At 40.2% G+C, this 16675-nt stretch overlaps 1 protein-coding gene across 1 annotated transcript in view; it reads right to left on the minus strand.

The window, feature by feature from the left end:
• Snd1 (staphylococcal nuclease and tudor domain containing 1) overlaps nt 1-16675 on the minus strand; it is a 401485-nt gene that overhangs the window by 142443 nt on the left and 242367 nt on the right. The window lies entirely within an intron of this gene.

Below are 16675 nucleotides of genomic sequence, written 5' to 3' on the forward strand. Positions count from 1 at the left end.
ATTCTTGCTCAGGAAACCATAAGAACTAGTCTGTTTTCAAGTGTAAATAGGTTGTATAAGATTCCAAGCTCTCTGGTTTCTTAATTTTGTCCAGAACCTGGACTTTTCTGGACATCAGTCCAACTATCCTTGCTTCATATGCATTTTGAAGAGGGGTGTGCACGAGTGAGTGAGTGAGTGTGTGTACGCGTGTGTGTGTGTGAGACTCTTCCACCCAGGGAAATATATAGCAGTAGGATGTGTTCCATGAAGACAAAGATCACATCACATGAGCACAAAAAATTGTAGAAATTAAAAAACCCCACAGAGAGCCATCTAGTATTTTTCAAATAGTCTTAACGCATCAACACAAGTCCATGCATTCTGCTCCCAAGAGTACCAAGCATGAACATTTTGAATCTCAGAGCTCTTGACCACACAGGCGCTAAGGGCTTTCAAATCCTTTCAGTCTCTCAAGCTAATTAAACAGATGATAGAGTAAGCAAGCATCAAAATATCACATCACATATGCTGGGGGAATTGTCGCTGGATTTGAGAATTTCCAAGGTTTTCAGCCCAGCCAGCAGAACTGCAAACTCCCTCAGAGGACAGCAAGTTCTGCAGACTTTCGTGACTTCTGCCACACAGGCACTCTGCGCTCAGCCAAAGCTCTTCCCTTTCTGAATCTTCTCCTAGCAACAGAGCTATTGTATCTAAATTAATGTACATACAACAATGAAAATATAACAAGCTATCAAGTATTAGAGTTTCCACAGCAGCCAAAGGTGCTCCTCTCATTCAGAATCAGCGAGGTAGGCTGTGATGAAAACAATATTTATAGTAATGAGATCCATCCTCCCTTCCAACCGATTCTTAGAGAAAAGGAGAGACAGTCATCCATTCTCAGTCTTCCCAACAGCGCACACTTAAGTGACACGTATTCTACTAAACACGTATAGAGGGAAAAATGCCTTTCTGGCAGTTGGCTGAAGTCCAGAACAGTCAAGCAAGACAAATGTTCCAAGGGACAAAAGCACTACCTGATTCAAATCCTTTTGCCATACTAGTCTAAATCTGGGGCATTATTCATGAGCTGAGCCAGTAAGTCAACAACAATTATCAAATGGATTATTGCAAATCATGAGGCAACCCAGTATCACTGAAAAAGAAGTCTTCCTCCAAACCTGGAGTTATATACATTTTCCAGAAATAGACTTTTGCTCATCAGTGTCTTTTGACTATACCTGGGGGGAGGAAGCTCACAGGACTAATAAACGTGTGGGCGTGTGCGCAAGCACGCGCACACCTACACACACCTACACACACACACACACACACACACACACACACGCCTTTAATGTTAATACTAACAAGGAAGCAAGCCGTGTTCTTATCATCCCCCTTTTGCTAAGTTGGCCAAGGTACAGGGTAAAACATTCCTGGCTTTATTCACTGGGAAGATGCTTATTCAGAACAATCAAGAGGATTTAAGAGACCTGACTGCTCACCATGTAATGGCCTTGACTCCACTTACGTCTACTAGACTGACTCCAGAAATGACATATGGAAAGATGACACAGAGAAGGGCATGCCATGGACTATGGCAAAGATTAGAAGTGAAAGTCAACAATGAAAATTGAAGGCACGAAACTTTGAAAGCTTACTGTGTTTGCTTCCAGATACAAAATTATAAAATAAGTGTCCATGTTCTCAAGGCAAGGATACAAAGGGTTAGAGAGGAGATGAATCGGCATGGGACACCCACTAGAGGAAGAATGGAGACTTCATCCAAGTTGACAACATTTTAAGAATGAAAGGATGTTATGAAGTCAATTAAACTGACTGCAATAGCCAAGAGATGTCAGCTCTTTCGAATCTCAAGTCACAGCCACAGGACGGTGTCTGTCTTTTCTTGTTATGGAAAGAACTACTCTGCTTACCATGCTCTTTTTTGTTATGAAAAATTGAGACCATTTATTTCATTGGCTCAGATGAAAAGACTAGTAAAGAATATTGGTAACTTTCCTCAAGTGATGTAGCCATAAATCACTCCCTGATAATTTAGATGTAGAAATTATTTGTTTTAGAAATTCAGAGTATATCACAACAAAATGGACTAAATGTGGTTAAGGTAAGTTGCCTTTCAAAGAACTTACCCGACCATGGAAAAGTGTTTTTAATCTCATAGTCATTTTTAGGGTTAGTAAGAGAAAGTTAACTAAAAGGTAAACAAGATAAAAAATTTGATTATAAGAAACAAAATATAACAGAGACCAATTTCTACTCTACTGTGAAGTTGAATATACCAACAGAGCTTAAGGCTAATACAGTTTTAAAGTTCAGAGATGTCACTAACATGATAGTTTTAGTCCTTTCCCTATAACACAGAAGCACAACTCACTCAAATTTGTTAATATCAAAGATTTCTGTACAAAAACGTGGCCTGGAGTTTGTTCTTAAAAACCAGACATTAAAGATCTCAGGATAAAACTGAGATGTGTAGCACAGAATGCTCTTTTCAAGGCAATATCGAACACTCCTGCTTACATGGCTCGGTTCCCATCCTTGGGTTTCTATGCGATAGCTTGCTTCCTCATAAAAGGGCTGGGAACCTACTGTTAATAGTTCCCTGCTACTATAGTGATTCGAGACTTTGAGAGTCCAAGCAGATAGATTAGGTATGGTTCTCTGTTATCTATACCAATATTCTCTTCCACTGGTGTAAAAAATAAAGCAGCAACTGTATTTCTGAGCAGAAGTCTTTCCTTTTTGTCGCACTGGTAGTTTTCACATTACCTGTGCTTCACAACAAGCCACGTACAAGCATTTTTCTGTACTCTTAGGAGAGCTAATTTAAGGTTGCATTAGCCATGTTTAACCTGCTATTGTGGATGGCATCTCTTTAAGGAATGTTTCTGCTTCCTCGATTCACCTTGAAATTGGGAAGGTAATGATGCAACAAACATGCCCCGATAACTTCATTTCAAAGCAGTTAATATCTATACCTCAAATCTAGAGCAACAGGGTTTAGAATGACTCCTAAGAAAGGCTGGACATTCCTTAGAGAGAACCAAAGGATATATTCTGCCTTCTTCTAGCTTAGAGCCAATCTTTCAAATGTGGAAGCATGTATTTACCGTGTGTCACAACACACATGTGGAAGTCAGGGAACATTTTTCAGGAGTTGGTTCTCTCCTTTCACCACGTGGGCTCTGGAGACTGAACTTAGGTCATCAGGCTGCTGGTCAAGCGGCCTTCACCTACTGAGTCTCTTCCCCCAGCCATCTACCAGATCTTTCTGTGGCTACACAAAAATCGCTGGCCTGCAACTCTCCTCTAAAAAGTACTTTCCTGTGGGCTGGGCATGGTGGTACATACATGTAATCTTAGCACCTGGGAGAAGGAGGCAGGAAGATTAGGATTCCAGGATTTTCCTTGGCCACAGAAGACCACTCCTCGCTTGCCCTGGGCTCACTCAATTCCCAGAACCATATAAACTGGGAGTGGCGATGCATGCCTGTAGTTCATCCCAGCACTCGGGAAGTTGAGGCGGGATGATCCAAAGTTTGAGGTTATTCTCAGCAACTTAATGAGTTGGAGGAAAGCCCAGGATAAATCAAGCTGCTTTAAAAATCCAGATAAAACCAAGCAGTCACCTTCGTGTGTGTGTGTGTGTGTGTGTGTGTGTGTGTGTGTGTGTGTGTGTGTGTGTGTGTGTGTGTTGGGAGGGGTTTGTGGGAGAGTTCAAGACAGGGTTTCTCTGTATAATAGCCCTGGCTGTACTGAACTCAATTTGTAGACCAGACTGGCCTAGAACTCATAGAGATCTGCCTGCGTCTGCCTCGAGTGCTGGGATTAGAGGCATATACCAGCATACCTGGTCTAAAACTACATTTTAAAAATAGAATGAGAGAGTTGGTTGGAAGCGGGAGAATTGGCCAAGCAGAATCCTAGAACAGCAGGCACAGGACAGGGGCTGCGGGTAGCCTAGAAGAATGCAACTTACAGAAATGAGAGTTCTATGAATCTGTTCATATGCACCTAATGTTAGTAAAAGAAATCCTATTCTCCCCCCGCCCCCGCCCCAAATCCCCTATGATAGACATGAAACATCACAGCACCCAAAAGAGCATGGGAAAATGGGAAGAGGGTAAGCCTATTAGTTACCAGTAACCACTCAGGATTATCATATGCAAGCCTCAAATTAGAACTGTTAATAAGGAAGTTCACCGATGAATTCTTATCGCTACAATCACTGTTCCATTAACAACAAAGAAGAACCTTGAAGCAAACCAAATCCTACACAAGGGTGAAGCACCCAAGAAGTTCAATAATGAAGAAATCATTGTCCCCATGCAGGCTTCTTGAAGGTACCACAAATATTTCCCCTACCTTAGAATGTCTCTTCCCGTCAAGAACTGGCTGTCTTACTGAGTCCCATCAGTGCCAACCAATCACAATGCATAGTCAGTGAAATAAGAGGGCAGCTACAGATAGGAATGTGAGGTCAGCGCTAATTGCTAAGGAACTGAAGCACAAGTTTTCTTCTATCCTAAAGACCACCGCAATCATTCACTGCCACAGTTATCTCTGTGCAGGCTAGGAGAATGCCTTCTGCAGAGGCACAGAAGACAAATTACAGCTGAGCCCCCTACCAGAAAGGCAAAAATACCACTCATCACTCCACACTCTTCCTCCCTTCCACATGTCTGGTTCCATGGCCACAAGTGACATTTTAATTCTCGGAATGGGTTTATGATTCTCTGTGAGGAGCCAACTGTACAGCATGATAATCTCTTGAAATAAATGGGGCTCTGGTGGGGAGGACACTTGGGAATGCACTCCAGCTCTCGTGTTACCACAAAGCACTTAAAACTCTGACGCCAACTTTTCCTGACTGGTTATTAATATTTCACAGTAAGAGCGTGCGAGGGAGGTCTTGTACGTGTGTGCAAACTTCAGTGAGCTGCACATTTAACAGGAATAAAGGAAACAGGAGGAGAGAGTTGCAGGGGAAAAAACCACTCATAGAACAAACCAGCATTGCAACACTTTTCTAAAGGCCATCAGTATCTCTCATTAAGACACGTCTGGTTTGCATCCTCTCTGTTGTTAGCTGGCACATCACATCACTAAGGCTTCCCATATGTCAGAGCACAGAGTGGTTGTCCGGGCCTGGGCTTCACCTCTGAACAGCCCTTCAGAGAACATCTGTAGACACACAAGTTTGTCTGTTATGAAGGTATGCAGTCCAATTGGCTACATTAAATTTCCAAAGGGAACTTGCAAGCTAAGGACAGACAAAAGGCAAGAGAAGTCGGAACCAAGTGCTTACCACTGAAACCAGAAGATAGGCATGTTAGTTCCAGCATGGCCTCTCTTCCAAATAAGGAGGAACTAAATCCTTCCTGACTTTGTAGACAAATCTATTTCAGGAGGGCTACAAAAAACAGGCATCTATGAAAGATTCATATGGTTGGCTCTGCTGACAACCCATGTCCTTCTTTCTCCCATGTACAATACCGAGGAAAGAAATGAGGACTTGGTGAATGCTAAAAAGGTAAGACTCATTTTTATGTTCAGAATAAAAACACACAAAGTGGCATGCTGACTGACAATCATGACAGTCCTAGGCAGGGCATGCAACAGGTCACAGAATATGTTCTGTACTTTTGATGAACAGTTAAAATGTGAAATGGCTTATTCATCTTGTGCTAAACAGCTTATGCACACAACAACATGTAATAGTACTCTGCAGTAGAAATAATATAAGCACAACGGGCATTTTCCTAGTTAGTGTTTCTATTGCTGCAATGAAACACCATGATCAAAAAGCAAGTTAGGGAGAAAGGGGTTGATTTGGCTTACACTTCCATATCATAGTTCATCACTGAAGGGAGTCAGGGCAGGGACCTGGAGCAGGAGCTGATGCCGAGGCCATGGAGGATCCTGCTTACTGGCTTGCTATACCTGCTTTCTTTTCTTTCCCCTTTTCCGTCCTTTCTTTGTCTTGTCTTCTCTTCTTTCTTTCTGAGACAGGGCTTCTCTATGTAGAACTGACTGATCAGGAACTAGCTCTGCAGACCAGGCAGGCCTCAGACTCAGATTTTCCTGCTTTTGTCTCCAGAGTGCTGGGATTAAAGGAGTGAACCACCAATGCCCGGCTTCAATCTGCTTTCGTGTAGAACTAAGGACCCACAATGGGATGGGTCCTCCCATCCGCCACTAATTTACAAAATGCTGTAAAAAGCTTGCCTACAGCCCAATGGAGGCATTTTCTCAATCGAGGTTTCTTCCTCTGATGATTCTAGCTTGTGCCAAAATGACAAAACTAGCCAGGACAAGTGTGACTCTTAAATATATAATTCCATAGCACAACATTTTGGCAAAGGCTACTGAGGAGGCTGTCGGGTAGAGCTAGGTTGTAGAGCGCTTATCTAATATGCATGAGAACTTGGGTTCCGTGCCCAGGACCACATAAAACTAGTCATGCTTGTGTAAGCCTATAATAAATGCTAGCACTTTTGACTATACCATAAACTCAAGGTCAGCCTGGGATAGAGAAGACCCTTTTCTAAAGGGAGAAAGTGTATGTGTGGGGCACTTTTGTCAACGTTCACAGAACTATATGGTGAAGGTAATATATTTTAGCTGCACAGATTTTTAAATTTTAAAAGATAAAAATAAGCTGAATGTACTTCCTTAGTTTTAAATTCAAGACAACTTTTACCCTAGCCAACTAACTCATCATTAAGTAGGAGAAAAATGACAAGTTTAAAACTCATAGCTCAGTAGTTATTTTTTATGAATTACTTTACTATAATAAAAAAATGAATGCATCAAGCACTTTAAAACTTTTAAGCAGAGAATAGTTTAGAGGAGACAGAGATTGGGGGACCAGGGGAAACAAATCTAACCAGTTTTTCCAAAGTTGCAGAACAAAGTTGCAACAGCTAAAAGAAAGCAGCAGGATCAGATGCCACCCTCAACAGACCAGAGTGGACATGTGTTCTTCAAACAAGGGACAAAGTCTGAGGCAATCATGGCCCATGCTGTAGTCCCAGTGCGTGGGAGGCGGAGGCAAGCAGTTCAAGGCCAGCCTGGGCTACATGGGACCTGTCTTAAACAAAACACAAGCAAAAAGGGCTGGCAAAATGGCTCAGAAGGTAAAACCGGGAAAAGGTGTTTGCTGGGCCCCACAAGGTCTAAAGGTGTCACCTGACCCTAAAATGTTTGCTGTGCTCCACATGAACCGCCTCACGCAACTAACTGACTAAATAAATAAATGTACAAGTTTTTTTTAAAGGCATAAAAAAAAAAGGTTTCACTAAGTCCTTATGCTTACCTGGAAAAAAAAAGCAGGTGATATGACTTAACATGAATAAAATAATGATTCTCAAGCAAAAGAAAAATTCCACGCAGGCTTAGAGATTATTCTTTTATTGAATGACTTTCAGCTTCCCAAATAAAAAACCAGCTGAAAATAAGCTGTGAGAATCATTCAATTTAACCTTTAGAAATGAAGTTATTGCCTTTTAGTGGTAAAATCTGCATTTTATTATCAATAGGAAATATAATGCCCTAAGCTTATTCTACATATAAGCTAAGTTAGGCATATAAATTGTAGATGATGGCAGCATATGTTCCTATAAAAAGGATAACAGCATACACCTCACAGAATAAGGAAATGCATACACTAATTTGATCTCTTCCTGTCTTCAACCCTTATTTTCTTTCTTCATCTTTTGTTGTTTGTTTTTTTGTGACAGGATTTCTCTGTGTAACCCTGGCTGTCCTCAAAGTCAGAGCCTGCCTCTGCCTCCCAAGTGCTGGGATTAAAGACACCCAGTTTATCCCTCATTTTCTAATGAGGATGTAGTGTAGCCAGGAGAGCTAAGGGTGTCAAGCCAGGTTCTTCCCAAGACCAGCAAGTAATCCTTATCGCCAGAGCAAAGCTACAACTCAAATTCATGGTATCGAGAAAAGTCTTCCATGAAGACTCATGCTATCTTGCTCTCTGCCCAAATCATCCCAAACCCTCTTCTTACACCTTTTCTTATTGGTCACTACTCTTAACTTCTCAGAAGAACAGTATAATAACTTTCGGTTCAATTGGTTGTCATGCTGTTGTCCTATGTTCCACACAAAATAGCTGTACTTTGGAGATCCTCGCTCAGGGGTTCTACAAACCTCTTGTTAGCATCTGCATGAAGGTCGGCCGGCTTCCCCAGACCCTTGAAATGCCCCCTGCCCTTTCCAGATCCACTTCTTTCACTTTCCTTGCTTTAAAAACAACGAAACAAAACAAAACCTCTTCACATTTCACAGAGAAAATGTGTTACCTCTCTGAAGTCAGGCAGATAAATACGGAATTGCTTTTGTCTTTCTATTCAGGAGAAAGACTGTCCTGTTCAGATAGTCTCCAATCAGTAATAAATCCCTTTCATTATGCAACAACATAGCAATACATTACACTTTTGACAGTGCCGAACGCTTTAGCTATGATGTAAAGCAAAGTTATTTATCTATAAAACAATTGTAATTACTCTAAAAATAGGCAAGAGACATAAAATTTGTTTTCTGGTTCAGAAATACCAATTTGTAAGGAACAAAATGTTTACAGGCAGAGCATAAGAAACTGGGAGAGACACCTTTCAATTATTTCCCAATTAAATATTCTGTCCAAACATGCAATTTCTGAGTGTAAATGCCTCATTTATCCAAATAAAACTCTAAAGTGATGAGGCAATAATGAAAGGAAGCCAACTGGGAAACCCCAAAAGGCTTATACTTTCAACAATTTCTTTGCTTTTTTTCTAAGGACCAAATAATGAATATTTAGAGACAGGGTATCATTGTGTTGCCTTTTCTGGTCTGGAACTCTTGACCAGGCTGACCTAAAAAAAAAAAAATCACAAAGATCTGTCTGCCTCTGCCTCCCAGTGCTGAGATTATGGGTGTGCTCCACCAGGCCTGGCACAAATAACAAAGGTTTATGGTAATACCATCGTAGTGTCTTCAGAAGTGAAGCACAAGAGGGACCTAAGAATAATTAGCTGGGGCATGTGGCACTTAGGATATGGAATACAGTGCACCAGCCAGAGGTGAGCTATTAAAAGACTGAATTAAAAAATAACTAAGAGGTATAAAATACTATTTTTCTTTTAAAGTTTCAGACAGATTTTTGTTACTTCAATGTCTCTATATGTTAGAGGTAAGAATGCATTATAGAATCAGAAAATGGCTCAAGAGATAATTAAAATGAAATGTGCAGAGAAAAGAAGGTAAAGATGACCTGATGAAGCACACATTTTCATTTCATGGGCAAATCAAGAACTCAGGGGCAAGGAAATTGATGTCATGCTAAATGGCCCTACTCCAGACAGGAACACAGATTTGAAAAGAAAAGAGAAAAAAATGTCAGCTAGTAACCTACAACATAAAATTCAGAAAACGTAAAGTAAGTGTCAAATTGCTATTAGATGGGGCAAAAGCATTTTCCCTAAATGTTTTCTTTATGTGGATAACTGACTGAATAGATGTAGAATCATAAATACTGAGGATTCAACCATACATGAAATATTCACTGGCCCAAAAATGTGAACCAAAAGCATTTTTATTATGTTTAATTAGGACTTTTAAAAGTCTGGTGTTTCTAGAGTTAATAAAAATTATATAATTATACAACCTGGAAGAGAAAGTTCTAGTTTCCTCAATATGGAGACAAATACAAAACATTATGGAAGAAACTTATTCACTAAAACAGAGGACAATATTTTGAATAAACCCACTTATTTTACTCAATAGATTTCCAGAATAGTAAAATATGCTATTTTTTTGGTCTAGCTTTTTACTTTGTGGTATGGTTTAAAAAATAATTACCAACCATGACTTACAGGTTGTTTATTACGTACATATAATATCCCAAATTGTCCTTAAATACAATTTCAAGGAGTTCACAACATTTAACAGTACTAAGTACAACCAACATCCTCTTCTAGGAACTGATTGTGCACTTGAGAAAAAAATATCATTTTACCAATTAATTCTGTCAGGTGTTTAGTCAAGACTCCCATTCTAACATCAGTCTTGCCACTCAATCATGTCCCATTGGTATGCGGACCATCCTATTTGTTAACTCTTAGTTTTATTTTCTGAACAATTGAAGTCCTTTTCAAACAACTGTCAAATTATGAAAAACAAAAAGCCATTAAACAATGGAAAAATGATAAATGTTCTGTTATAACCATCAGGTAAGTGCAAATTAAAATTGTATTGAGATTCCATCTCACTGCAGTCAAAAGAGTTACCATTAAGAAAACAACTCAGTGCGTACAGGCCCTTGTTGCTAGGCCTGGATCCCTAAAGATGGAAGAAAGAAGTGACTCCCTCAAGGAGTCATGCACATGTACACGCACACACACGCACATGCACACATGCGCACACACACACGCACGCACAGGGCACGAAAGAAGACGAGGCTGCGAAAGGGGCCTCGTGGATTGAGGAAAGGGAGTGTGGGTGAGGAGTGATGAGGACTGAATATGGCAAAGCACGTGACATACTTGAAAGAAGAACGTCCATTAAGCCTATCACTTTGTACAACTGACAGGAACTTCCAGTAAAGGATAAAATGCCCAATCTCTACTCTGAAAAGAGCTTATCACACTCACAAAGGTAAAAAAAAAAAAAAATGGGGGAGGAGAGCACAATCTGGCATAGAGGTACAGATGATTGTTAGTTCCTATTTTTTACCTACTTATAGTAGATTCAATTAAAAATAAAGTGTTTTTGTGTAAGGGAAAAATGTGTTCTTATTTACTACTAACATTCAAGACAAACTCAGCATTGTCCAGATAAACTTACAATTCAGTTAGGTCAGATAATGCCCCCCAGTTCTGAAGTCCTCTGAAATAAATCTGTCTTTATCTTTTGTGACAAATATTTTTGAGGCTGAATAGTCTGTAAAAGGATATGGAAAACATCATTGGAAGCTGATGTGGAATTTGTTCTATGACTCAAAGGGCTCTAAGTGAAGTGCTTCCCAGTACAGATGACAAACTACGCAGCCCTTCTTCAAAGAATGAAGGTTTAACATAGATAATTATGGCTCTAAGTCAGAAAGGTACAAAATAAACAAAGACTGGTGTGAGAATTTTAAAAAATGTGTTCTTAGTAAGTCAGCAGCATGCTGCAAAAACACCTCAAAGTCCTGCTCAGCAACAAATTAATAAAGTGTACCCAGGATTCCACGCAGAAGTAGGAACAGTTGGCAAGAAGCTTCAAAACAACAAAACATTCCCACAGAAAAACATCTTTATGATAGTTATAATGTACATGATGGTGTTCTGGAGGTTTCAGACACTTCCTAAAGCCATATGTAGTGCTTACTCCTAGCCTCACACCATAGCTTTACAATTCAAGTATTGGGGTAAATCACATGTGAACACTATAATGACCTTATGGGAAAATGAATACTTCCACCTAAGAGTTATTTGTGCAGTTACCTGCATTGTTCCTGCATGGCACCTCATGTAATTCTCCTGTCCTAATCACTAATCAAACACTCATTTCTACTAGTTCTTTCACTAATATAGATCCCATTTGCCTTCCTACGTTCACTGCCACATATCTAGTTCCAGCCATTACTCACTTGTCAGGCCATCCTAAATAAATTTTGGTCATTAGTATATAGTCTCATCGGACTCTGCTCAAATCCCCACTATAATTATATAACCAACCGTGTATGTCCATAAAGAAGACATCAGTCTGGTTTAATCTTCAATATCCAGCACTATGTTGAGCATTTAAAAAGCTCTTACTAAATATATACACTTTGATTATTCATTCATTCATTGATTCTACATGAGAAATGCATGAAAAACAAGAAGAGGCCCAAGATGGTATACATTCCATGTCAAGAGCTATAAAACAATGGCAAAAGAGTTGGAAGTAGAAGAAATATGATTTGGAACGTGAATTGGATAGGAATTTGAAACAGAAACAATACAGATGGTTACAGGTTTCACTCACAGAGGACTCTCTGTGTGCTAGCACAATGCTAAGAAATTTAGTAGCAATCAACACACTCCTTCTGCCAACGGTTCAGAACATTTTGTATGTTTTAATTCATTCGATTATGCCACAGTCTAAGAAGGTAGCTGTCACCATCACACCCATTTTACAGACAGGAAAGCCAACAGAAACATTAATTATTTCCTCAGGGTGAGAAAGTAGTAAATCCAGCCTATTTAGAGTTACTAATCAGTAGTTAATTCTGAACTTACAGAGCTAACACCAGTTTCTTCTGAATATGAGTTTACCTCTTGAAGTGCATTGCTTGACAAGTCAAATCTAAACAAGGCACTGTAAATAAATATAAAAGTGATTCATTCCTGTAGGGGTTTAGAAGCTACTAAGGTGGTATTCTCCTTATTTATCAACATAAACAAGATTACAGTAATATGGTTATATAAATGTTAAAGATGAGCATGACCAGAGAACAGGATGGATGCACAGGGACATAAACAAAAGGACATAGAAAGCATGGTCCTAAGGGGAAGAGACAACATCCAAAAAAAGAAAGGCCCTCTACATGTGGTAAAGAGTGAATGCCATTGTCCTAGTTAGGGTTTCTATTGCTGTGAAGAGACACCATGACCATGGCAGCTCTTACAAGGAAAACATTTAATTGGGGTGGCTTACCGTTTCAGAGGTTCAGTCCATTATTATCAGTGGTGTGACATGGTGGCATGCAGGCAGACATGGTGCTAGAAGTAGCTGAGAGTCCTCCATCTTGACTCAAAGCCAACAGAGTGCCTCTCACTGGGTGTTGTCTGAGCATATGAGACCTCAAAGGCCACCTCCACAGACACACACTTCCTCCAGTGAGATCACACCTACTCCAACAAGGCCACACCTCCTAATAGTGTCACTCCCTTTAGGAGCCATTTTCTTTCAAATCACCACAGCAATCAAAGTCCTTAATCTGAGAACACTGAACTGTGGGCTAGGTAAGTATGACACGAAGGGAATAAATAGGCCTGTGAATGAAACATCCACGTACTTTGCAGTAGTGTGCAAGAGAACACAGGTTTTTCTCCAGGTTAGACCTTGCAGACAGCTTATGCTCTCTCTTCCAAATCCAACATTGTGTCAGTAACTCTGTAATTTCCTCCCAAGAACACCACTTCTTGAAGAATAGAGCCATATAACAACTGGGTATTTCAAAGGTACCCTGATCTCTAACTCAAGAATATCTGTATATCAACACTGCAGTTTCTAAAATTCTGTGTGTCACAGTCTATAGGGAATACGTTGGAAACATGCTAAATAAAGGTTTAAAATACAAGCAAGCAGAATGTCTATGTTAGTAAAATGACTTACTTTGAAATGTTTACATAAGCAATAGCCACAGGACAAAATGAGTTCATTCTAGAGCTAAGCAGCTACGATGATGAAGCAGAGTGTGGAGCCAGTGTGGCAAAGAAATACTTCAAGTTTTATCACATCACTGTAGACATAGGATAAATTAGACAAACCCATCACACACCCCAACTCAGGTGCCAGGAATGTTAGTGGATGCCTTCAGAATACCCTTACCTTTATTTATTTATTTAAGCCATATTGGGCTCATTTAACCAATCTGTACTCATGAAATAGAACGACAGAGCAATATCAATGTGTTCACAGAATGGAAGAAACAGAAGACCATGAACCAGCGACAGCAGAATCTATGTGTGGAAGTACTTCTCTTTGGAAAGAAATTCCACTTGATTCAGGAAAAATGCCTCTGGATTCTCTCAATTTTCTTGCAACTTTCTTTGAAAAAAAAAACTGTAATGGGATCTAGGACCTAATCAGTTCTGGTAAGTTTCTTGTCAACTTGACAAAAGCTAGGTTTATCTAGGAAGAAGTTACTTGAATTAAGAAAATTCCTTTATTAGGGATAACAGGCAATTCTGTTGGTTTTCTTCTTGATTAATGATAGATTCTGGGTACCAGGGTTGGGGATAAGCCCACTGGGGATTGTGCTACTCCTGGACAGGTTGTCCTGGACAGACAGACAGACAGACAGACAGACGGACGGACGGACACACACACACACACACACACACACACACACACACACACACACACACAGTTGACTGAGCCATGAGAAACAATGCAGGAAGCAGAATTCCTCCATGGTCTCTGCTTTAGTTACTGGCTCTAGCTCCTATCCTAAGGTCAGTCTTTCATTATAGACTGCTAGCCATAGAACTCTCTTTCCTAAGAGCTTTTGGTCATGCTATCTATCACAGCAACAGAAAGCTAACTTGGAGAGACATTGATACTATAGACCTCATCCATGTGTACTCCTGGGTAAAGTCAAAGTTAAAGAAATCAGAAAGAGCACAGAAAAATTTACTATTATTTTACTTATTTACTTGTAGTAGTAAAAGACTTTTCTACAACACAATTCATGGCAGTAACATATCAGGGTTACTGAGTTACATAGGGATCAAAATGTCTTCCTCCTAAGAGGCAACAAACAAGAGCCTTGTCTCTAATAGCGATCCACGTCCAGGCAAGTCACTTGATCCAGCATTTCTTCAGAGGTGCTGAGCAGCAGAACTGGAACACACTCCCTAGTGGTCAAATTCCAGACTTCCTACCCTCAGTCCTAACTGCTGCAGTGATTGGCTTTTTCTCCCAACAAGAGTCTATCAGTGAGTAGTAGGTATTGTGGGGCATGCCTATATTCCATCACTGAGGCAGGAGGATTCCATGATTCAAGTCTCAAGGGCTACAAAATGAGATCCTGTCTAACATATCCAAAGGCCTGAGACCTAGCCCAGTAGTAGAATGCTTTGCCCTGTCTTTGCTATCTAGACCTGACCCTGCCAAATCTCTGAGTGAACAGATTGGCAGTGTAAGCAAGGTGTAAGGAATCAGATACTTTACAGACAAGAGACTCACTGTGGAGGTACATTTTAATCCATTTACTAATGAGGGAAAATAGATTCAGAGGAGACTGAGGAGCAGACATATATATAGGTCACTAGGAATGTTGAAGAAAATTTGCTAATTTTTACTTTATGAAAATATAGTTAAAAACATTGAATTTGAAATAATTTCTCTCACAGAACAGAGTTCAGCTATTTCTCTAAAGGATCACATGTCTTAAAAGAATTATACGTATCACTACCAGCCCTTCATAAGCCATATTCTCTCTCTCTACAAAGGTGAAAATCAGACCAGAAAAAAAATCAACAAAGCAAATCTCACAGAATCACATCACCTCATAAGAGCTTGTAAGGGCAGCATCCAGCATTCAATTGGAAGTACACCCAGTAATCTTCCTGTTCATTTCAAAGTCTTGAACAATTTCCCTGATACTCAAAACTAAATAAAAGCCAGAGCCCATGTCCTAAATTTGGTGCCCTACATTGTACAAAGAACACAAAAGAAATACAACTCAGGCAAAAAATGTATTAAAACTCTCTAAGAAGTACTTAAACATAGCCACCACTGACTGCAGTCAATGCTGAAATAAAATCCTGGGAAAGTTCTTATGGAAACCATAAATGCTTTCTGATGCCCTTGCCATTCCAGGGAACTTAATGAGGGCTAAAAAAGAAAAGAAAAAGAAAAGAAAGAAACAAAGGTTTCATGTGGCTCTACAGGTCAAACCTCACGTTTCCCACAAACCAATAGAACAATGCCCTCCACATGACTACGAGGACAACTGTCTTCTTAATAACATCCAACCTTTCCACAGAGATGGGGGGGGGGGAGTTTAAAGAAGGAAAATTAGAAGGGAATCAGAAGAAAAGGAACAAAAGGAAAAGAAAAATGATCAAGGAACAAGAAAAGCTAGAAAAGCTATGCATGGCGGTGCATGCATACAATCCCAGCTGTCTTGCTGAGGCAGGATGATGTCAAGGCCAGTCTGGACTACATAGTGAGCTCCTGTTTCAAAAGCAAAATAAAGCAACATGCCTCGGATCTATGCAGCCGGGGAGATACTGCTAATCTAGTCATCCCCCTGCCATTAGAGTTGAGTGCTGCAGAGCTGTGGGACACGCTTTTGTGTGGAGAGAATCCAAGCCAATTAGATGCAACCATAGTTGAACCATTTCAAGAAAGAAGAGAGTCGAGAAAGCAGTATCTTCTCTTAGGTTAAGAAGAACCTGAGCTGTCAAATGAAGCATAGGCACAATAAAGACAGGGGGCTAACACTGCTATTGCCATAGTTTCTGACCAAGGTATCAAGCTTGTTTATAGAGCACAACATGCTTGCCCTAGAGAATATAAACTAGACAGTGAGCTAGATCTTCTTATATTTGCCCAGGATAGCAAATACAGCACCCAGCAGTATGGCTAGTATGCAAATATAGCCTTCACTCCAGGCAACTCCTCCAAGTCAGGGGAACCCACTAAGAAGAACAGGTCTTGACCTTGGGCCATCTGTACAGTAATTTAGACCACAGCTGACTCCAAAGACACTTAGGACATGCTGAGAGACTAAGGCAGAGTAAGGAGGGAAGAGATGTGACAAATACAGTTCAAAGAACGGGCATTTGTATCATTGTCAGTGCTTATAAAGAACAGAATGGCAGCAGAATGAAATGCTAGAATCCTGGGAGAGGCAGAAGGAGGTAAAAGATACACTATGGGAACTGCAGTGAGCATAACCCAACAGAGCCCTGAT

The sequence above is a fragment of the Mesocricetus auratus genome, unplaced genomic scaffold (assembly GCF_017639785.1).
Source record: "Mesocricetus auratus isolate SY011 unplaced genomic scaffold, BCM_Maur_2.0 Super-Scaffold_100019, whole genome shotgun sequence".
Lineage (NCBI taxonomy): Eukaryota > Metazoa > Chordata > Mammalia > Rodentia > Cricetidae > Mesocricetus > Mesocricetus auratus.